Genomic DNA, 22834 nt, shown 5'->3' with positions numbered 1-22834 from the left:
CTGGAAAGAAGCTTTCTGAGAAACTGCTTAGTGTTCTGTGAATTCTTCTCACAGAGTTACATCTGTGTTTCGTAGATCTCTTTGCTAGCCTTATTTCTGTGGAATCTGAGAACAGATATTTCGGATCCCTTTGAAGACTATAGGGCCAAAGGAAATATCCTCCGATAACAAAGAGAAAGAAGCTTTCTGAGAAACTACTTTGTGTTCTGTGAAATCAACTCACAGAGTTATAGCTTTCCCCTCAAGAAGCCTTTCGCTAAGACAGTTCTTGTGGAATTGGCAAAGTGATATTTGGAAGCCCATAGAGGGCTATGGTGAAATAGGAAATATCCTCAGATGAAATCTGGAAAGAAGCTTTCTGAGAAACTCCTTAGTGTTCTGTGAATTCATCTCACAGAGTTACATCTGTATTTCGTGGATCTCTTTGCTAGCCTTATTTCTGTGGAATCTGAGAACAGATATTTCGGATCCCTTTGAAGACTATAGGGCCAAAGGAAATATCCTCCGATAACAAAGAGAAAGAAGCTTTCTGAGAATTTTCTTTGTGTTCTGTGAAATCATCTCACAGAGTTACAGCTTTCCCCTCAAGAAGCCTTTCGCTAAGACAGTTCTTGTGGAATTGGCAAAGTGATATTTGGAAGCCCATAGAGGGCTATGGTGAAAAAGGAAATATCCTCAGATGAAATCTGGAAAGAAGCTTTCTGGGAAACTGCTTAGTGCTCTATGAATTCATCTCACAGAGTTACATCTGTGTTTCGTAGATCTCTTTGCTAGCCTTATTTCTGTGGAATCTGAGAACAGATATTTCGGATCCCTTTGAAGACCATAGGGCCAAAGGAAATATTCTCCGATAACAAAGAGAAAGAAGCTTTCTGAGAAACTTCTTTGTGTTCTGTGAAATCATCTCACAGAGTTATAGCTTTCCCCTCAAGAAGCCTTTCGCTAAGACAGTTCTTGTGAAATTGGCAAAGTGATATTTGGAACCCCTTAGAGGACTATGGTGAAAAAGGAAATATCCTCAGATGAAATCTGGAAAGAAGCTTTTTGAGAAACTGCTTAGTGTTCTGTGAATTCATCTCACAGAGTTACATCTGTGTTTCGTAAATCTCTTTGCTAGCCTTATTTCTGTGGAATCTGAGAACAGATATTTCGGATCCCTTTGAAGACTATAGGGCCAAAGGAAATATCCTCCGATAACCAAGAGAAAGAAGCTTTCTGAGAAACTTCTTTGTGTTCTGTGAAATCATCTCACAGAGTTACAGCTTTCCCTTCAAGAAGCCTTTCGCTAAGACAGTTCTTGTGGAATTGGCAAAGTGATATTTGGAAGCCCATAGAGGGCTATGATGAAAAAGGAAATATCCTCAGATGAAATCTGGAAGGAACCTTTCTGAGAAACTGCTTAGTGTTCTGTGAATTCATCTCACAGAGTTACATCTGTGTTTCGTAGATCTCTTTGATAGCCTTATTTCTGTGGAATCTGAGAACAGATATTTCGGATCCCTTTGAAGACTATAGGGCCAAAGGAAATATCCTCCGATAACAAAGAGAAAGAAGATTTCTGAGAAACTTCTTTGTGTTCTGTGAAATCATTTCACAGAGTTACAACTTTCCCCTCAAGAAGCCTTTCACTAAGATAGTTCTTGTGGAATTGGCAAAGTGATATTTGGAAGACCATAGAGGACTATGGTGAAATTGGAAATATCCTCAGATGAAATCTGGAAAGAAGCTTTCTGAGAAACTGCTTAGTGTTCTGTGAATTCATCTCACAGAGTTACATCTGTATTTCGTGGATCTCTTTGCTAGCCTTATTTCTGTGGAATCTGAGAACAGATATTTCGGATCCCTTTGAAGACTATAGGGCCAAAGGAAATATCCTCTGCTAACAAAGAGAAAGGAGCTTTTTGTGAAACTTCTTTGTGTTCTGTGAAATCATCTCACAGAGTTACAGCTTTCCCCTCAAGAAGCCTTTCGCTAAGACAGTTCTTGTGGAATTGGCAAAGTGATATTTGGAAGCCCATAGAGGGCTATGGTGAAAAAGGAAATATCCTCAGATGAAATCTGGAAAGAAGCTTTCTGAGAAACTGCTTAGTGTTCTGTGAATTCATCTCACAGAGTTACATCTGTGTTTCGTAGATCTCTTTGCTAGCCTTATTTCTGTGGAATCTGAGAACAGATATTTCGGATCCCTTTGAAGACTATAGGGCCAAAGGAAATATCCTCCGATAACAAAGAGAAAGAAGCTTTCTGAGAAACTTCTTTGTGTTCTGTGAAATCATCTCACAGAGTTATAGCTTTCTCCTCAAGAAGCCTTTCGCTAAGACAGTTCTTGTGGAATTGGCAAAGTGATATTTGGAAGCCCATAGAGGGCTATGGTGAAATAGGAAATATCCGCAGATGAAATCTGGAAAGAAGCTTTCTTAGAAACTGCTTAGTGTTCTGTTAATTCATATCACAGAGTTACATCTGTGTTTCATAGATCTCTTTGCTAGCCTTTTTTCTGTGGAATCTGAGAAGAGATATTTCGGATCCCTTTGAAGACTATAGGGCCAAAGGAAATATCCTCCGCTAAAAAAGAGAAAGAAGCTTTCTGAGAATCTTCTTTGTGTTCTGTGAAATCATCTCACAGAGTTACAGCTTTCCCCTCAAGAAGCCTTTCGCGAAGACAGTTCTTGTGGAATTGGCAAAGTGATATTTGGAAGCCCATAGAGGGCTATGGTGAAAAAGGAAATATCCTCAGATGAAATCTGGATAGAAGCTTTCTGGGAAACTGCTTAGTGCTCTATGAATTCATCTCACAGAGTTATATCTGTGTTTCATAGATGTCTTTGCTAGCCTTATTTCTGTGGAATCTGAGAACAGATATTTCGGATCCCTTTGAAGAGTATAGGGCCAAAGGAAATATCCTCCGATAACAAAGAGAAAGAAGCTTTCTGAGAAACTTCTTTGTGTTCTGTGAAATCATCTCACAGAGTTATAGCTTTCCCCTCAAGAAGCCTCTCGCTAAGACAGTTCTTGTGAAATTGGCAAAGTGATATTTGGAAGCCCATAGAGGGCTATGGTGAAAAAGGAAATATCCTCAGATGAAATCTGGAAAGAAGCTTTCTGAGAAACTGCGTAGTGTTCTGAGAATCCATCTCACAGAGTTACATCTGTGTTTCGTAGATCTCTTTGCTAGCCTTATTTCTGTGGAATCTGAGAACAGATATTTCGGATCCCTTTGAAGACTATAGGGCCAAAGGAAATATCCTCCGATAACAAAGAGAAAGAAGCTTTCTGAGAATCTTCTTTGTGTTCTGTGAAATCATCTCACAGAGTTACAGCTTTCCCTTCAAGAAGCCTTTCGCTAAGACAGTTCTTGTGAAATTGGCAAAGTGACATTTGGAAGTCCATAGAGGGCTATGGTGAAAAAGGAAATATCCTCAGATGAAATCTGGAAAGAAGCTTTCTGAGAAACTGCTTAGTGTTCTGTGAATTCATCTCAGAGAGTTACAACTGTGTTTCGTAAATCTCTTTGCTAGCCTTATTTCTGTGGAATCTGAGAACAGATATTTCGGATCCCTTTGAAGACTATAGGGCCAAAGGAAATATCCTCCGATAACCAAGAGAAAGAAGATTTCTGAGAAACTTCTTTGTGTTCTGTGAAATCATCTCACAGAGTTACAGCTTTCCCTTCAAGAAGCCTTTCGCTAAGACAGTTCTTGTGGAATTGGCAAAGTGATATTTGGAAGCCCATAGAGGGCTATGATGAAAAAGGAAATATCCTCAGATGAAATCTGGAAGGAACCGTTCTGAGAAACTGCTTAGTGTTCTGTGAATTCATCTCACAGAGTTACATCTGTGTTTCGTAGATCTCTTTGATAGCCTTATTTCTGTGGAATCTGAGAACAGATATTTCGGATCCCTTTGAAGACTATAGGGCCAAAGGAAATATCCTCCGATAACAAAGAGAAAGAAGATTTCTGAGAAACTTCTTTGTGTTCTGTGAAATCATTTCACAGAGTTACAACTTTCCCCTCAAGAAGCCTTTCACTAAGATAGTTCTTGTGGAATTGTCAAGTGATATTTGGAAGCCCATAGAGGGCTATGGTGAAATAGGAAATATCCTCAGATGAAATCTGGAAAGAAGCTTTCTGAGAAACTGCTTAGTGTTCTGTGAATTCATCTCACAGAGTTACATCTGTATTTCGTGGATCTCTTTGCTAGCCTTATTTCTGTGGAATCTGAGAACAGATATTTCGGATCCCTTTGAAGACTATAGGGCCAAAGGAAATACCCTCTGCTAACAAAGAGAAAGAAGCTTTTTGTGAAACTTCTTTGTGTTCTGTGAAATCATCTCACAGAGTTACAGCTTTCCCCTCAAGAAGCCTTTCGCTAAGACAGTTCTTGTGGAATTGGCAAAGTGATATTTGGAAGCCCATAGAGGGCTATGGTGAAAAAGGAAATATCCTCAGATGAAATCTGGAAAGAAGCTTTCTGGGAAACTGCTTAGTGTTCTGTGAATTCATCTCACAGAGTTACATCTGTGTTTCGTAGATCTCTTTGCTAGCCTTATTTCTGTGGAATCTGAGAACAGATATTTCGGATCCCGTTGAAGACTATAGGGCCAAAGGAAATATCCTCCGATAACAAAGAGAAAGAAGCTTTCTGAGAAACTTCTTTGTGTTCTGTGAAATCATCTCACAGAGTTATAGCTTTCTCCTCAAGAAGCCTTTCGCTAAGACAGTTCTTGTGGAATTGGCAAAGTGATATTTGGAAGCCCATAGAGGGCTATGGTGAAATAGGAAATATCCGCAGATGAAATCTGGAAAGAAGCTTTCTTAGAAACTGCTTAGTGTTCTGTTAATTCATATCACAGAGTTACATCTGTGTTTCATAGATCTCTTTGCTAGCCTTTTTTCTGTGGAATCTGAGAACAGATATTTCGGATCCCTTTGAAGACTATAGGGCCAAAGGAAATATCCTCCGCTAAAAAAGAGAAAGAAGCTTTCTGAGAATCTTCTTTGTGTTCTGTGAAATCATCTCACAGAGTTACAGCTTTCCCCTCAAGAAGCCTTTCGCGAAGACAGTTCTTGTGGAATTGGCAAAGTGATATTTGGAAGCCCATAGAGGGCTATGGTGAAAAAGGAAATATCCTCAGATGAAATCTGGAAAGAAGCTTTCTGGGAAACTGCTTAGTGCTCTATGAATTCATCTCACAGAGTTACATCTGTGTTTCATAGATGTCTTTGCTAGCCTTACTTCTGTGGAATCTGAGAACAGATATTTCGGATCCCTTTGAAGAGTATAGGGCCAAAGGAAATATCCTCCGATAACAAAGAGAAAGAAGCTTTCTGAGAAACTTCTTTGTGTTCTGTGAAATCATCTCACAGAGTTATAGCTTTCCCGTCAAGAAGCCTTTCGCTAAGACGGTTCTTGTGAAATTGGCAAAGTGATATTGGGAAGCCCATAGAGGGCTATGGTGAAAAAGGAAATATCCTCAGATGAAATCTGGAAAGAAGCTTTCTGAGAAACTGCGTAGTGTTCTGAGAATCCATCTCACAGAGTTACATCTGTGTTTCGTAGATCTCTTTGCTAGCCTTATTTCTGTGGAATCTGAGAACAGATATTTCGGATCCCTTTGAAGACTATAGGGCCAAAGGAAATATCCTCCGATAACAAAGAGAAAGAAGCTTTCTGAGAATCTTCTTTGTGTTCTGTGAAATCATCTCACAGAGTTACAGCTTTCCCTTCAAGAAGCCTTTCGCTAAGACAGTTCTTGTGAAATTAGCAAAGTGACATTTGGAAGCCCATAGAGGGCTATGGTGAAAAAGGAAATATCCTCAGATGAAATCTGGAAAGAAGCTTTCTGAGAAACTGCTTAGTGTTCTGTGAATCCATCTCACAGAGTTACATCTGTATTTCGTAGGTCTCTTTGCTAGCCTTATTTCTGTGGAATCTGAGAACAGATATTTCGGATCCCTTTGAAGACTATAGGGCCAAAGGAAATATCCTCCGATAACAAAGAGAAAGAAGCTTTCTGAGAAACTTCTTTGTGTTCTGTGAAATCGTTTCACAGAGTTAAAACTTTCCCCTCAAGAAGCCTTTCACTAAGATAGTTCTTGTGGAATTGGCAAAGTGATATTTGGAAGCCCATAGAGGGCTATGGTGAAAAAGGAAATATCCTCAGATGAAATCTGGAAAGAAGCTTTCTGAGAAACTGCTTAGTGTTCTGTGAATTCATCTCACAGAGTTACATCTGTGTTTCGTAGATCTCTTTGCTAGCCTTATTTCTGTGGAATCTGAGAACAGATATTTCGGATCCCTTTGAAGACTATAGGGCCAAAGGAAATATCCTCCGATAACAAAGAGAAAGAAGCTTTCTGAGAAACTTCTTTGTGTTCTGTGAAATCAACTCACAGAGTTATAGCTTTCCCCTCAAGAAGCCTTTCGCTAAGACAGTTCTTGTGGAATTGGCAAAGTGATATTTGGAAGCCCATAGAGGGCTATGGTGAAATAGGAAATATCCGCAGATGAAATCTGGAAAGAAGCTTTCTGAGAAACTGCTTAGTGTTCTGTGAATTCATCTCACAGAGTTACATCTGTGTTTCATAGATCTCTTTGATTGCCTTATTTCTGTGGAATCTGAGAACAGATATTTCGGATCCCTTTGAAGACTATAGGGCCAAAGGAAATATCCTCCGATAACAAAGAGAAAGAAGCTTTCTGAGAAACTTCTTTGTGTTCTGTGAAATCATCTCACAGAGTTACAGCTTTCCCCTCAAGATGCCTTTCGCTAAGACAGTTCTTGTGGAATTGGCAAAGTGATATTTGGAAGCCCATTGAGGGCTATGTTGAAAAAGGAAATATCCTCAGATGAAATCTGGAAAGAAGCTTTCTGAGAAACTGCTTAGTGTTCTGTGAATTCATCTCACAGAGTTACATCTGTATTTCGTAGATCTCTTTGCTAGCCTTATTTCTGTGGAATCTGAGAACAGATATTTCGGATCCCTTTGTAGACTATAGGGCCAAAGGAAATATCCTCCGATAACAAAGAGAAAGAAGCTTTCTGAGAAACTTCTTTGTGTTCTGTGAAATCATCTCACAGAGTTACAGCTTTCCCCTCAAGAAGCCTTTCGCTAAGACAGTTCTTGTGGAATTGGCAAAGTGATATTTGGAAGCCCATAGAGGGCTATGGTGAAAAAGGAAATATCCTCAGATGAAATCTGGAAAGAAGCTTTCTGAGAAACTGCTTAGTGTTCTGTGATTTCATCTCACAGAGTTACATCTGTGTTTCGTAGATCTCTTTGCTAGCCTTATTTCTGTGGAATCTGAGAACAGATATTTCGGATCCCTTTGAAGACTATAGGGCCAAAGGAAATATCCTCCGATAACAAAGAGAAAGAAGCTTTCTGAGAAACTTCTTTGTGTTCTGTGAAATCATCTCACAGAGTTATAGCTTTCCCCTCAAGAAGCCTTTCGGTAAGATAGTTCTTGTGGAATTGGCAAAGTGATATTTGGAAGCCCATAGAGGGCTATGGTGAAATAGGAAATATCCTCAGATGAAATCTGGAAAGAAGCTTTCTGAGAAACTGCTTAGTGTTCTGTGAATTCATCTCACAGAGTTACATCTGTATTTCGTGGATCTCTTTGCTAGCCTTATTTCTGTGGAATCTGAGAACAGATATTTCGGATCCCTTTGAAGACTATAGGGCCAAAGGAAATATCCTCCGATAACAAAGAGAAAGAAGCTTTCTGAGAAACTTCTTTGTGTTCTGTGAAATCATCTCACAGAGTTATAGCTTTCCGCTCAAGAAGCCTTTCGCTAAGACAGTTCTTGTGGAATTGGCAAAGTGATATTGGGAAGCCCATAGAGGGCTAAGGTGAAATAGGAAATATCCTCAGATGAAATCTGGAAAGAAGCTTTCTGAGAAACTGCTTAGTGTTCTGTGAATTCATCTCACAGAGTTACATCTGTGTTTCGTAGATCTCTTTGCTAGCCTTATTTCTGTGGAATCTGAGAACAGATATTTCGGATCCCTTTGAAGACTATAGGGCCAAAGGAAATATCCTCCGATAACAAAGAGAAAGAAGCTTTCTGAGAAACTTCTTTGTTTTCTGTGAAATCGTCTTACAGAGTTACAGCTTTCCCCTCAAGAAGCCTTTCGCTAAGACAGTGCTTGTGGAATTGGCAAAGTGATATTTGGAAGCACATAGAGGGCTATGGTGAAAAAGGAAATATCCTCAGATGAAATCTGGAAAGAAGCTTTCTGAGAAACTGCTTAGTGTTCTGTGAATTCATCTCACAGAGTTACATCTGTGTTTCGTAGATCTCTTTGCTAGCCTTATTTCTGTGGAATCTGAGAACAGATATTTCGGATCCCTTTGAAGACTATAGGGCCAAAGGAAATATCCTCCGATAACAAAGAGAAAGAAGCTTTCTGAGAAACTTCTTTCTGTTCTGTGAAATCATCTCACAGAGTTACAGCTTTCCCCTCAAGAAGCCTTTCGCTAAGACGGTTCTTGTTGAAGTGGCAAAGTGATATTTGGAAGCCCATAGAGGGCTATGGTGAAAAAGGAAATATCCTCAGATGAAATCTGGAAAGAAGCTTTCTGAGAAACTGCTTAGTGTTCTGTGAATTCATCTCACAGAGTTACATCTGTGTTTCGTAGATCTCTTTGCTAGCCTTATTTCTGTGGAATCTGAGAACAGATATTTCGGATCCCTTTGAAGACTATAGGGCCAAAGGAAATATCCTCCGATAACAAAGAGAAAGAAGCTTTCTGAGAAACTCCTTTGTGTTCTGTGAAATCATTTCACAGAGTTAAAACTTTCCCCTCAAGAAGTCTTTCACTAAGATAGTTCTTGTGGAATTGGCAAAGTGATATTTGGAAGCCCATAGAGGGCTATGGTGAAATAGGAAATATCCTCAGATGAAATCTGGAAAGAAGCTTTCTGAGAAACTGCTTAGTGTTCTGTGAATTCATCTCACAGAGTTACATCTGTATTTCGTGGATCTCTTTGCTAGCCTTATTTCTGTGGAATCTGAGAACAGATATTTCGGATCCCTTTGAAGACTATAGGGCCAAAGGAAATATCCTCTGCTAACAAAGAGAAAGAAGCTTTTTGAGAAACTTCTTTGTGTTCTGTGAAATCATCTCACAGAGTTACAGCTTTCCCCTCAAGAAGCCTTTCGCTAAGACAGTTCTTGTGGAATTGGAAAAGTGATATTTGGAAGCCCATAGAGGGCTATGGTGAAAAAGGAAATATCCTCAGATGAAATCTGGAAAGAAGCTTTCTGGGAAACTGCTTAGTGTTCTGTGAATTCATCTCACAGAGTTACATCTGTGTTTCGTAGATCTCTTTGCTAGCCTTATTTCTGTGGAATCTGAGAACAGATATTTCGGATCCCTTTGAAGACTATAGGGCCAAAGGAAATATCCTCCGAAAACAAAGAGAAAGAAGCTTTCTAAGAAACTTCTTTGTGTTCTGTGAAATCATCTCACAGAGTTACAGCTTTCCCCTCAAGAAGCCTTTCGCTAAGACAGTTCTTGTGGAATTGGCAAAGTGATATTTGGAAGCCCATAGAGGGCTATGGTGAAAAAGGAAATATCCTCAGATGAAATATGGAAAGAAGCTTTCTGGGAAACTGCTTAGAGCTCTATGAATTCATCTCACAGAGTTACATCTGTGTTTCATAGATCTCTTTGCTAGCCTTATTTCTGTGGAATCTGAGAACAGATATTTCGGATCCCTTTGAAGACTATAGGGCCAAAGGAAATATCCTCCGATAACAAAGAGAAAGAAGCTTTCTGAGAAACTTCTTTGTGTTCTGTGAAATCATCTCACAGAGTTACAGCTTCCCCTCAAGAAGCCTTTCGCTAAGACAGTTCTTGTGAAATTGGCAAAGTGATATTTGGAAGCCCATAGAGGGCTATGGTGAAAAAGGAAATATCCTCTGATGAAATCTGGAAAGAAGCTTTCTGAGAAACTGCTTAGTGTTCTGTGAATCCATCTCACAGAGTTACATCTGTGTTTCGTAGATCTCTTTGCTAGCCTTATTTCTGTGGAATCTGAGAACAGATATTTCGGATCCCTTTGAAGACTATAGGGCCAAAGGTAATATCCTCGGATAACAAAGAGAAAGAAGCTTTCTGAGAAACTTCTTTGTGTTCTGTGAAATCATCTCACAGAGTTACAGCTTTCCCCTCAAGAAGCCTTTCGCTAAGACAGTTCTTGTGAAATTGGCAAAGTGATATTTGGAAGCCCATAGAGGGCTATGGTGAAAAAGGAAATATCCTCAGATGAAATCTGGAAAGAAGCTTTCTGAGAAACTGCTTAGTGTTCTGTGAATCCATCTCACAGAGTTACATCTGTATTTCGTAGATCTCTTTGCTAGCCTTATTTCTGTGGAATCTGAGAACAGATATTTCGGATCCCTTTGAAGACTATAGGGCCAAAGGAAACATCCTCCGATAACAAAGAGAAAGAAGCTTTCTGAGAAACTTCTTTGTGTTCTGTGAAATCATCTCACAGAGTTACAGCTTTCCCCTCAAGAAGCCTTAAGCTAAGACAGTTCTTGTGGAATTGGCAAAGTGATATTAGGAAGCCCATAGTGGGCTATGGTGAAAAAGGAAATATCCTCAGATGAAATCTGGAAAGAAGCTTTCTGAGAAACTGCTTAGTGTTCTGTGAATTCATCTCACAGAGTTACATCTGTGTTTCGTAGGTCTTTTTGCTAGCCTTATTTCTGTGGAATCTGAGACAAGATATTTCGGATCCCTTTGAAGACTATAGGGCCAAAGGAAATATCCTCCGCTAACAAAGAGAAAGAAGCTTTCTGAGAAACTTCTTTGTGTTCTGTGAAATCATCTCACAGAGTTACAGCTTTCCCCTCAAGAAGCCTTTCGCTAAGATAGTTCTTGTGGAATTGGCAAAGTGATATTTGGAAGCCCATAGAGGGCTATGGTGAAAAAGGAAATATCCTCAGATGAAATCTGGAAAGAAGCTTTCTGAGAAACTGCTTAGTGTTCTGTGAATTCATCTCACAGAGTTACATCAGTGTTTCGTAGATCTGTTTGCTAGCCTTATTTCTGTGGAATCTGAGAACAGATATTTCGGATCCCTTTGAAGACTATAGGGCCACAGGAAATATCCTCCGATAACAAAGAGAAAGAAGCTTTCTGAGAAACTTGTTTGTGTTCTGTAAAATCATCTCACAGAGTTACAGCTTTCCCCTCAAGAAGCCTTTCGCTAAGACAGTTCTTGTGGAATTGGCAAAGTGATATTTGGAAGCCCATAGAGGGCTATGGTGAAAAAGGAAATATCCTCAGATGAAATCTGGAAAGAAGCTTTCTGAGAAACTGCTTAGTGTTCTGTGAATTCATCTCACAGAGTTACATCTGTGTTTCGTAGATCTCTTTGCTAGCCTTATTTCTGTGGAATCTGAGAACAGATATTTCGGATCCCTTTGAAGACTATAGGGCCAAAGGAAATATCCTCCGATAACAAAGAGAAAGAAGCTTTCTGAGAAACTTCTTTGTGTTCTGTGAAATTATCTCACAGAGTTACAGCTTTCCCCTCAAGAAGCCTTTCTCTAAGACGGTTCTTGTTGAAGTGGCAAAGTGATATTTGGAAGCCCATAGAGGGCTATGGTGAAAAAGGAAATATCCTCAGATGAAATCTGGAAAGAAGCTTTCTGAGAAACTGCTTAGTGTTCTGTGAATTCATCTCACAGAGTTACATCTGTGTTTCGTAGATCTCTTTGCTAGCCTTATTTCTGTGGAATCTGAGAACAGATATTTCGGATCCCTTTGAAGACTATAGGGCCAAAGGAAATATCCTCCGATAACAAAGAGAAAGAAGCTTTCTGAGAAACTCCTTTGTGTTCTGTGAAATCATTTCACAGAGTTAAAACTTTCCCCTCAAGAAGCCTTTCACTAAGATAGTTCTTGTGGAATTGGCAAAGTGATATTTGGAAGCCCATAGAGGGCTATGGTGAAATAGGAAATATCCTCAGATGAAATCTGGAAAGAAGCTTTCTGAGAAACTGCTTAGTGTTCTGTGAATTCATCTCACAGAGTTACATCTGTGTTTCGTAGATCTCTTTGCTAGCCTTATTTCTGTGGAATCTGAGAACAGATATTTCGGATCCCTTTGAAGACTATAGGGCCAAAGGAAATATCCTCCGAAAACAAAGAGAAAGAAGCTTTCTAAGAAACTTCTTTGTGTTCTGTGAAATCATCTCACAGAGTTACAGCTTTCCCCTCAAGAAGCCTTTCGTTAAGACAGTTCTTGTGGAATTGGAAAAGTGATATTTGGAAGCCCATAGAGGGCTATGGTGAAAAAGGAAATATCCTCAGATGAAATCTGGAAAGAAGCTTTCTGGGAAACTGCTTAGATCTCTATGAATTCATCTCACAGAGTTACATCTGTGTTTCATAGATCTCTTTGCTAGCCTTATTTCTGTGGAATCTGAGAACAGATATTTCGGATCCCTTTGAAGACTATAGGGCCAAAGGAAATATCCTCCGATAACAAAGAGAAAGAAGCTTTCTGAGAAACTTCTTTGTGTTCTGTGAAATCATCTCACAGAGTTACAGCTTCCCCTCAAGAAGCCTTTCGCTAAGACAGTTCTTGTGAAATTGGCAAAGTGATATTTGGAAGCCCATAGAGGGCTATGGTGAAAAAGGAAATATCCTCTGATGAAATCTGGAAAGAAGCTTTCTGAGAAACTGCTTAGTGTTCTGTGAATCCATCTCACAGAGTTACATCTGTGTTTCGTAGATCTCTTTGCTAGCCTTATTTCTGTGGAATCTGAGAACAGATATTTCGGATCCCTTTGAAGACTATAGGGCCAAAGGAAATATCCTCGGATAACAAAGAGAAAGAAGCTTTCTGAGAAACTTCTTTGTGTTCTGTGAAATCATCTCACAGAGTTACAGCTTTCCCCTCAAGAAGCCTTTCGCTAAGACAGTTCTTGTGAAATTGGCAAAGTGATATTTGGAAGCCCATAGAGGGCTATGGTGAAAAAGGAAATATCCTCAGATGAAATCTGGAAAGAAGCTTTCTGAGAAACTGCTTAGTGTTCTGTGAATTCATCTCACAGAGTTACATCTGTATTTCGTAGATCTCTTTGCTAGCCTTATTTCTGTGGAATCTGAGAACAGATATTTCGGATCCCTTTGAAGACTATAGGGCCAAAGGAAACATCCTCCGATAACAAAGAGAAAGAAGCTTTCTGAGAAACTTCTTTGTGTTCTGTGAAATCATCTCACAGAGTTACAGCTTTCCCCTCAAGAAGCCTTAAGCTAAGACAGTTCTTGTGGAATTGGTAAAGTGATATTAGGAAGCCCATAGTGGGCTATGGTGAAAAAGGAAATATCCTCAGATGAAATCTGGAAAGAAGCTTTCTGAGAAACTGCTTAGTGTTCTGTGAATTCATCTCACAGAGTTACATCTGTGTTTCGTAGGTCTTTTTGCTAGCCTTATTTCTGTGGAATCTGAGAACAGATATTTCGGATCCCTTTGAAGACTATAGGGCCAAAGGAAATATCCTCCGCTAACAAAGAGAAAGAAGCTTTCTGAGAAACTTCTTTGTGTTCTGTGAAATCATCTCACAGAGTTACAGCTTTCCCCTCAAGAAGCCTTTCGCTAAGACAGTTCTTGTGGAATTGGCAAAGTGATATTTGGAAGCCCATAGAGGGCTATGGTGAAAAAGGAAATATCCTCAGATGAAATCTGGAAAGAAGATTTCGAAGAAACTGCTTAGTGTTCTGTGAATTCATCTCACAGAGTTACATCAGTGTTTCGTAGATCTGTTTGCTAGCCTTATTTCTGTGGAATCTGAGAACAGATATTTCGGATCCCTTTGAAGACTATAGGGCCACAGGAAATATCCTCCGATAACAAAGAGAAAGAAGCTTTCTGAGAAACTTGTTTGTGTTCTGTGAAATCATCTCACAGAGTTACAGCTTTCCCCTCAAGAAGCCTTTCGGTAAGACAGTTCTTGTGGAATTGGCAAAGTGATATTTGGAAGCCCATAGAGGGCTATGGTGAAATAGGAAATATCCTCAGATGAAATCTGGAAAGAAGCTTTCTGAGAAACTGCTTAGTGTTCTGTGAATCCATCTCACAGAGTTACATCTGTATTTCGCGGATCTCTTTGCTAGCCTTAATTCTGTGGAATCTGAGAACAGATATTTCGGATCCCTTTGAAGACTATAGGGCCAAAGGAAATATCCTCCGATAACAAAGAGAAAGAAGCTTTCTGAGAAACTTCTTTGTGTTCTGTGAAATCATCTCACGGAGTTACAGCTTTCCCCTCAAGAAGCCTTTCGCTAAGACAGTTCTTGTGGAATTGGCAAAGTGATATTTGGAAGCCCATAGAGGGCTATGGTGAAAAAGGAAATATCCTCAGATGAAATCTGGAAAGAAGCTTTCTGGGAAACTGCTTAGTGTTCTGTGAATTCATCTCACAGAGTTACATCTGTGTTTCGTAGGTCTCTTTGCTAGCCTTATTTCTGTGGAATCTGAGAACAGATATTTCGGATCCCTTTGAAGACTATAGGGCCAAAGGAAATATCCTCCGATAACAAAGAGAAAGAAGCTTTCTGAGAAACTTCTTTGTGTTCTGTGAAATCATCTCACAGAGTTACAGCTTTCCCCTCAAGAAGCCTTTCGCTAAGACAGTTCTTGTGGAATTGGCAAAGTGATATTTGGAAGCCCATAGAGGGCTATGGTGAAAAAGGAAATATCCTCAGATGAAATCTGGAAAGAAGCTTTCTGAGAAACTGCTTAGTGTTCTGTGAATTCATCTCTCAGAGTTATATCAGTGTTTCGTAGATCTCTTTGCTAGCCTTATTTCTGTGGAATCTGAGAACAGATATTTCGGATCCCTTTGAAGACTATAGGGCCAAAGGAAATATCCTCCGATAACAAAGAGAAAGAAGCTTTCTGAGAAACTTCTTTGTGTTCTGTGAAATCATCTCACAGAGTTGTAGCTTTCCCCTCAAGAAGCCTTTCGCTAAGACAGTTCTTGTGAAACTGGCAATGTGATATTTGGAAGCCCATAGAGGGCTATGTTGAAAAAGGAAATATCCTCAGATGAAATCTGGAAAGAAGCTTTCTGAGAAACTGCTTAGTGTTCTGTGAATCCATCTCACAGAGTTACATCTGTATTTCGTAGATCTCTTTGCTAGCCTTATTTCTGTGGAATCTGAGAACAGATATTTCGGATCCCTTTGAAGACTCTAGGGCCAAAGGAAATATCCTCCGATAACAAAGAGAAAGAAGCTTTCTGAGAAACTTCTTTGTGTTCTGTGAAATCATCTCACAGAGTTACAGCTTTCCCCTCAAGAAGCCTTTCGCTAAGACAGTTCTTGTGGAATTGGCAAAGTGATATTTGGAACCCCTAGAGGGCTATGGTGAAAAAGGAAATATCCTCAGATGAAATCTGGAAAGAAGCTTTCTGAGAAACTGCTTAGTGTTCTGTGAATTCATCTCACAGAGTTACATCTGTGTTTCGTAGATCTCTTTGCTAGCCTTATTTCTGTGGAATCTGAGAACAGATATTTCGGATCCCTTTGAAGACTATAGGGCCAAAGGAAATATCCTCCGCTAACAAAGAGAAAGAAGCTTTCTGAGAAACTTCTTTGTGTTCTGTGAAATCATCTCACAGAGTTACAGCTTTCCCCTCAAGAAGCCTTTCGGTAAGACAGTTCTTGTGGAATTGGCAAAGTGATATTTGGAAGCCCATAGAGGGCTATGGTGAAATAGGAAATATCCTCAGATGAAATCTGGAAAGAAGCTTTCTGAGAAACTGCTTAGTGTTCTGTGAATTCATCTCACAGAGTTACATCTGTATTTCGTGGATCTCTTTGCTAGCCTTAATTCTGTGGAATCTGAGAACAGATATTTCGGATCCCTTTGAAGACTATAGGGCCAAAGGAAATATCCTCCGCTAACAAAGAGAAAGAAGCTTTCTGAGAAACTTCGTTGTGTTCTGTGAAATCATCTCACAGAGTTACAGCTTTCCCCTCAAGAAGCCTTTCGCTAAGACAGTTCTTGTGGAATTGGCGAAGTGATATTTGGAAGCCCATAGAGGGCTATGGTGAAAAAGGAAATATCCTCAGATGAAATCTGGAAAGAAGCTTTCTGGGAAACTGCTTAGTGTTCTGTGAATTCATCTCACAGAGTTACATCTGTGTTTCGTAGATCTCTTTGCTAGCCTTATTTCTGTGGAATCTGAGAACAGATATTTCGGATCCCTTTGAAGACTATAGGGCCAAAGGAAATATCCTCCGATAACAAAGAGAAAGAATCTTTCTGAGAAACTTCTTTGTGTTCTGTGAAATCATCTCACAGAGTTACAGCTTTCCCCTCAAGAAGCCTTTCGCTAAGACAGTTCTTGTGAAATTGGCAAAGTGATATTTGGAAGCCCATAGAGGGCTATGGTGAAATAGGAAATATCCTCAGATGAAATCTGGAAAGAAGCTTTCTGAGAAACTGCTTAGTGTTCTGTGAATTCTTCTCACAGAGTTTCATCTGTATTTCGTGGATCTCTTTGCTAGCCTTAATTCTGTGGAATCTGAGAACAGATATTTCGGATCCCTTTGAAGACTATAGGGCCAAAGGAAATATCCTCCGCTAACAAAGAGAAAGAAGCTTTCTGAGAAACTTCGTTGTGTTCTGTGAAATCATCTCACAGAGTTACAGCTTTCCCCTCAAGAAGCCTTTCGCTAAGACAGTTCTTGTGGAATTGGCAAAGTGATATTTGGAAGCCCATAGAGGGCTATGGTGAAAAAGGAAATATCCTCAGATGAAATCTGGAAAGAAGCTTTCTGGGAAACTGCTTAGTGTTCTGTGAATTCATCTCACAGAGTTACATCTGTGTTTCGTAGATCTCTTTGCTAGCCTTATTTCTGTGGAATCTGAGAACAGATATTTCGGATCCCTTTGAAGACTATAGGGCCAAAGGAAATATCCTCCGATAACAAAGAGAAAGAATCTTTCTGAGAAACTTCTTTCTGTTCTGTGAAATCATCTCACAGAGTTACAGCTTTCCCCTCAAGAAGCCTTTCGCTAAGACAGTTCTTGTGAAATTGGCAAAGTGATATTTGGAAGCCCATAGAGGGCTATGGTGAAAAAGGAAATATCCTCAGATGAAATCTGGAAAGAAGCTTTCTTAGAAACTGCTTAGTGTTCTGTGAATCCATCTCACAGAGTTACATCTGTATTTCGTAGATCTCTTTGCTAGCCTTATTTCTGTGGAATCTGAGAACAGATATTTCGGATCCCTTTGAAGACTATAGGGCCAAAGGAAATATCCTCCGATAACAAAGAGAAAGAAGCTTTCTGAGAAACTTCTTTGTGTTCTGTGAAATCATCTCACAGAGTTACAGCTTTCCCCTCAAGAAGCCTTTCGCTAAGACAGTTCTTGTGGAATTGGCAAGGTGATATTTGGAACCCCTAGAGGGCTATGGTGAAAAAGGAAATATCCGTAGATGCAATCTGGAAAGAAGCTTTCTGAGAAACTGCTTAGTGTTCTGTGAATCCATCTCACAGAGTTACATCTGTGTTTCGTAGATCTCTTTGCTAGCCTTATTTCTGTGGATTCTGAGAACAGATATTTCGGATCCCTTTGAAGACTATAGGGCCAAAGGAAATATCCTCGGATAACAAAGAGAAAGAAGCTTTCTGAGAAACTTCTTTGTGTTCTGTGAAATCATCTCACAGAGTTACAGCTTTCCCCTCAAGAAGCCTTTCGCTAAGACAGTTCTTGTGAAATTGGCAAAGTGATATTTGGAAGCCCATAGAGGGCTATGGTGAAAAAGGAAATATCCTCAGATGAAATCTGGAAAGAAGCTTTCTGAGAAACTGCTTAGTGTTCTGTGAATCCATCTCACAGAGTTACATCTGTATTTCGTAGATCTCTTTGCTAGCCTTATTTCTGTGGAATCTGAGAACAGATATTTCGGATCCCTTTGAAGACTATAGGGCCAAAGGAAACATCCTCCGATAACAAAGAGAAAGAAGCTTTCTGAGAAACTTCTTTGTGTTCTGTGAAATCATCTCACAGAGTTACAGCTTTCCCCTCAAGAAGCCTTAAGCTAAGACAGTTCTTGTGGAATTGGTAAAGTGATATTAGGAAGCCCATAGTGGGCTATGGTGAAAAAGGAAATATCCTCAGATGAAATCTGGAAAGAAGCTTTCTGAGAAACTGCTTAGTGTTCTGTGAATTCATCTCACAGAGTTTCATCTGTGTTTCGTAGGTCTTTTTGCTAGCCTTATTTCTGTGGAATCTGAGAACAGATATTTCGGATCCCTTTGAAGACTCTAGGGCCAAAGGAAATATCCTCCGATAACAAAGAGAAAGAAGCTTTCTGAGAAACTTCTTTGTGTTCTGTGAAATCATCTCACAGAGTTACAGCTTTCCCCTCAAGAAGCCTTTCGCTAAGACAGTTCTTGTGGAATTGGCAAAGTGATATTTGGAAGCCCATAGAGGGCTATGGTGAAAAAGGAAATATCCTCAGATGAAATCTGGAAAGAAGATTTCTGAGAAACTGCTTAGTGTTCTGTGAATTCATCTCACAGAGTTACATCAGTGTTTCGTAGATCTGTTTGCTAGCCTTATTTCTGTGGAATCTGAGAACAGATATTTCGGATCCCTTTGAAGACTATAGGGCCACAGGAAATATCCTCCGATAACAAAGAGAAAGAAGCTTTCTGAGAAACTTGTTTGTGTTCTGTGAAATCATCTCACAGAGTTACAGCTTTCCCCTCAAGAAGCCTTTCGCTAAGACAGTTCTTGTGGAATTGGCAAAGTGATATTTGGAAGCCCATAGAGGGCTACGGTGAAAAAGGAAATATCCTCAGATGAAATCTGGAAAGAAGCTTTCTGGGAAACTGCTTAGTGTTCTGTGAATTCATCTCACAGAGTTACATCTGTGTTTCGTAGATCTCTTTGCTAGCCTTATTTCTGTGGAATCTGAGAACAGATATTTCGGATCCCTTTGAAGACTATAGGGCCAAAGGAAATATCCTCCGATAACAAAGAGAAAGAAGCTTTCTAAGAAACTTCTTTGTGTTCTGTGAAATCATCTCACAGAGTTACAGCTTTCCCCTCAAGAAGCCTTTCGCTAAGACAGTTCTTGTGGAATTGGCAAAGTGATATTTGGAAGCCCATAGAGGGCTATGGTGAAAAAGGAAATATCCTCAGATGAAATCTGGAAAGAAGCTTTCTGGGAAACTGCTTAGAGCTCTATGAATTAATCTCACAGAGTTACATCTGTGTTTCATAGATCTCTTTGCTAGCCTTATTTCTGTGGAATCTGAGAACAGATATTTCGAATCCCTTTGAAGACTATAGGTCCACAGGAAATATCCTCCGATAACAAAGAGAAAGAAGCTTTCTGAGAAACTACTTTGTGTTCTGTGAAATCATCTCACAGAGTTATAGATTTCCCCTCAAGAAGCCTTTCGGTAAGACAGTTCTTGTGGAATTGGCAAAGTGATATTTGGAAGCCCATAGAGGGCTATGGTGAAATAGGAAATATCCTCAGATGAAATCTGGAAAGAAGCTTTCTGAGAAACTGCTTAGTGTTCTGTGAATCCATCTCACAGAGTTACATCTGTATTTCGCGGATCTCTTTGCTAGCCTTAATTCTGTGGAATCTGAGAACAGATATTTCGGGTCCCTTTGAAGACTATAGGGCCAAAGGAAATATCCTCCGATAACAAAGAGAAAGAAGCTTTCTGAGAAACTTCTTTGTGTTCTGTGAAATCATCTCACAGAGTTACAGCTTTCCCCTCAAGAAGCCTTTCGCTAAGACAGTTCTTGTGGAATTGGCAAAGTGATATTTGGAAGCCCATAGAGGGCTATGGTGAAAAAGGAAATATCCTCAGATGAAATCTGGAAAGAAGCTTTCTGGGAAACTGCTTAGTGTTCTGTGAATTCATCTCACAGAGTTACATCTGTGTTTCGTAGGTCTCTTTGCTAGCCTTATTTCTGTGGAATCTGAGAACAGATATTTCGGATCCCTTTGAAGACTATAGGGCCAAAGGAAATATCCTCCGATAACAAAGAGAAAGAAGCTTTCTGAGAAACTTCTTTGTGTTCTGTGAAATCATCTCACAGAGTTACAGCTTTCCCCTCAAGAAGCCTTTCGCTAAGACAGTTCTTGTGGAATTGGCAAAGTGATATTTGGAAGCCCATAGAGGGCTATGGTGAAAAAGGAAATATCCTCAGATGAAATCTGGAAAGAAGCTTTCTGAGAAACTGCTTAGTGTTCTGTGAATTCATCTCTCAGAGTTACATCAGTGTTTCGTAGATCTCTTTGCTAGCCTTATTTCTGTGGAATCTGAGAACAGATATTTCGGATCCCTTTGAAGACTATAGGGCCAAAGGAAATATCCTCCGATAACAAAGAGAAAGAAGCTTTCTGAGAAACTTCTTTGTGTTCTGTGAAATCATCTCACAGAGTTGTAGCTTTCCCCTCAAGAAGCCTTTCGCTAAGACAGTTCTTGTGAAACTGGCAAAGTGATATTTGGAAGCCCATAGAGGGCTATGTTGAAAAAGGAAATATCCTCAGATGATATCTGGAAAGAAGCTTTCTGAGAAACTGCTTAGTGTTCTGTGAATCCATCTCACAGAGTTACATCTGTATTTCGTAGATCTCTTTGCTAGCCTTATTTCTGTGGAATCTGAGAACAGATATTTCGGATCCCTTTGAAGACTCTAGGGCCAAAGGAAATATCCTCCGATAACAAAGAGAAAGAAGCTTTCTGAGAAACTTCTTTGTGTTCTGTGAAATCATCTCACAGAGTTACAGCTTTCCCCTCAAGAAGCCTTTCGCTAAGACAGTTCTTGTGGAATTGGCAAAGTGATATTTGGAACCCCTAGAGGGCTATTTTGAAAAAGGAAATATCCTCAGATGAAATCTGGAAAGAAGCTTTCTGAGAAACTGCTTAGTGTTCTGTGAATTCATCTCACAGAGTTACATCTGTGTTTCGTAGATCTCTTTGCTAGCCTTATTTCTGTGGAATCTGAGAACAGATATTTCGGATCCCTTTGAAGACTCTAGGGCCAAAGGAAATATCCTCCGATAACAAAGAGAAAGAAGCTTTCTGAGAAACTTCTTTGTGTTCTGTGAAATCATCTCACAGAGTTACAGCTTTCCCCTCAAGAAGCCTTTCGCTAAGACAGTTCTTGTGGAATTGGCAAAGTGATATTTGGAAGCCCATAGAGGGCTATGGTGAAATAGGAAATATCCTCAGATGAAATCTGGAAAGAAGCTTTCTGAGAAACTGCTTAGTGTACTGTGAATTCATCTCACAGAGTTACATCTGTATTTCGTGGATCTCTTTGCTAGCCTTAATTCTGTGGAATCTGAGAACAGATATTTCGGATCCCTTTGAAGACTATAGGGCCAAAGGAAATATCCTCCGATAACAAAGAGAAAGAAGCTTTCTGAGAAACTTCTTTGTGTTCTGTGAAATCATCTCACAGAGTTACAGCTTTCCCCTCAAGAAGCCTTTCGCTAAGACAGTTCTTGTGGAATTGGCAAAGTGATATTTGGAAGCCCATAGAGGGCTATGGTGAAAAAGGAAATATCCTCAGATGAAATCTGGAAAGAAGCTTTCTGGGAAACTGCTTAGTGTTCTGTGAATTCATCTCACAGAGTTACATCTGTGTTTCGTAGGTCTCTTTGCTAGCCTTATTTCTGTGGAATCTGAGAACAGATATTTCGGATCTCTTTGAAGACTATAGGGCCAAAGGAAATATCCTCCGATAACAAAGAGAAAAAATCTTTCTGAGAAACTTCTTTGTGTTCTGTGAAATCATCTCACAGAGTTACAGCTTTCCCCTCAAGAAGCCATTCGCTAAGACAGTTCTTGTGAAATTGGCAAAGTGATATTTGGAAGCCCATAGAGGGCTATGGTGAAATAGGAAATATCCTCAGATGAAATCTGGAAAGAAGCTTTCTGAGAAACTGCTTAGTGTTCTGTGAATTCATCTCACAGAGTTACATCTGTATTTCGTGGATCTCTTTGCTAGCCTTAATTCTGTGGAATCTGAGAACAGATATTTCGGATCCCTTTGAAGACTATAGGGCCAAAGGAAATATCCTCCGCTAACAAAGAGAAAGAAGCTTTCTGAGAAGCTTCGTTGTGTTCTGTGAAATCATCTCACAGAGTTACAGCTTTCCCCTCAAGAAGCCTTTCGCTAAGACAGTTCTTGTGGAATTGGCAAAGTGATATTTGGAAGCCCATAGAGGGCTATGGTGAAAAAGGAAATATCCTCAGATGAAATCTGGAAAGAAGCTTTCTGGGAAACTGCTTAGTGTTCTGTGAATTCATCTCACAGAGTTACATCTGTGTTTCGTAGATCTCTTTGCTAGCCTTATTTCTGTGGAATCTGAGAACAGATATTTCGGATCCCTTTGAAGACTCTAGGGCCAAAGGAAATATCCTCCGATAACAAAGAGAAAGAATCTTTCTGAGAAACTTCTTTGTGTTCTGTGAAATCATCTCACAGAGTTACAGCTTTCCCCTCAAGAAGCCTTTCGCTAAGACAGTTCTTGTGAAATTGGCAAAGTGATATTTGGAAGCCCATAGAGGGCTATGTTGAAAAAGGAAATATCCTCAGATGAAATCTGGAAAGAAGCTTTCTGAGAAACTGCTTAGTGTTCTGTGAATTCATCTCACAGAGTTACATCTGTGTTTCATAGATCTCTTTGCTAGCCTTATTTCTGTGGAATCTGAGAACAGATATTTCGGATCCCTTTGAAGACTCTAGGGCCAAAGGAAATATCCTCCGATAACAAAGAGAAAGAAGCTTTCTGAGAAACTTCTTTG

The sequence above is a fragment of the Macaca nemestrina genome, chromosome 10 (genome assembly GCF_043159975.1).
Source record: "Macaca nemestrina isolate mMacNem1 chromosome 10, mMacNem.hap1, whole genome shotgun sequence".
Taxonomy (NCBI): domain Eukaryota; kingdom Metazoa; phylum Chordata; class Mammalia; order Primates; family Cercopithecidae; genus Macaca; species Macaca nemestrina.
This window is presented reverse-complemented; position numbering follows the sequence as displayed.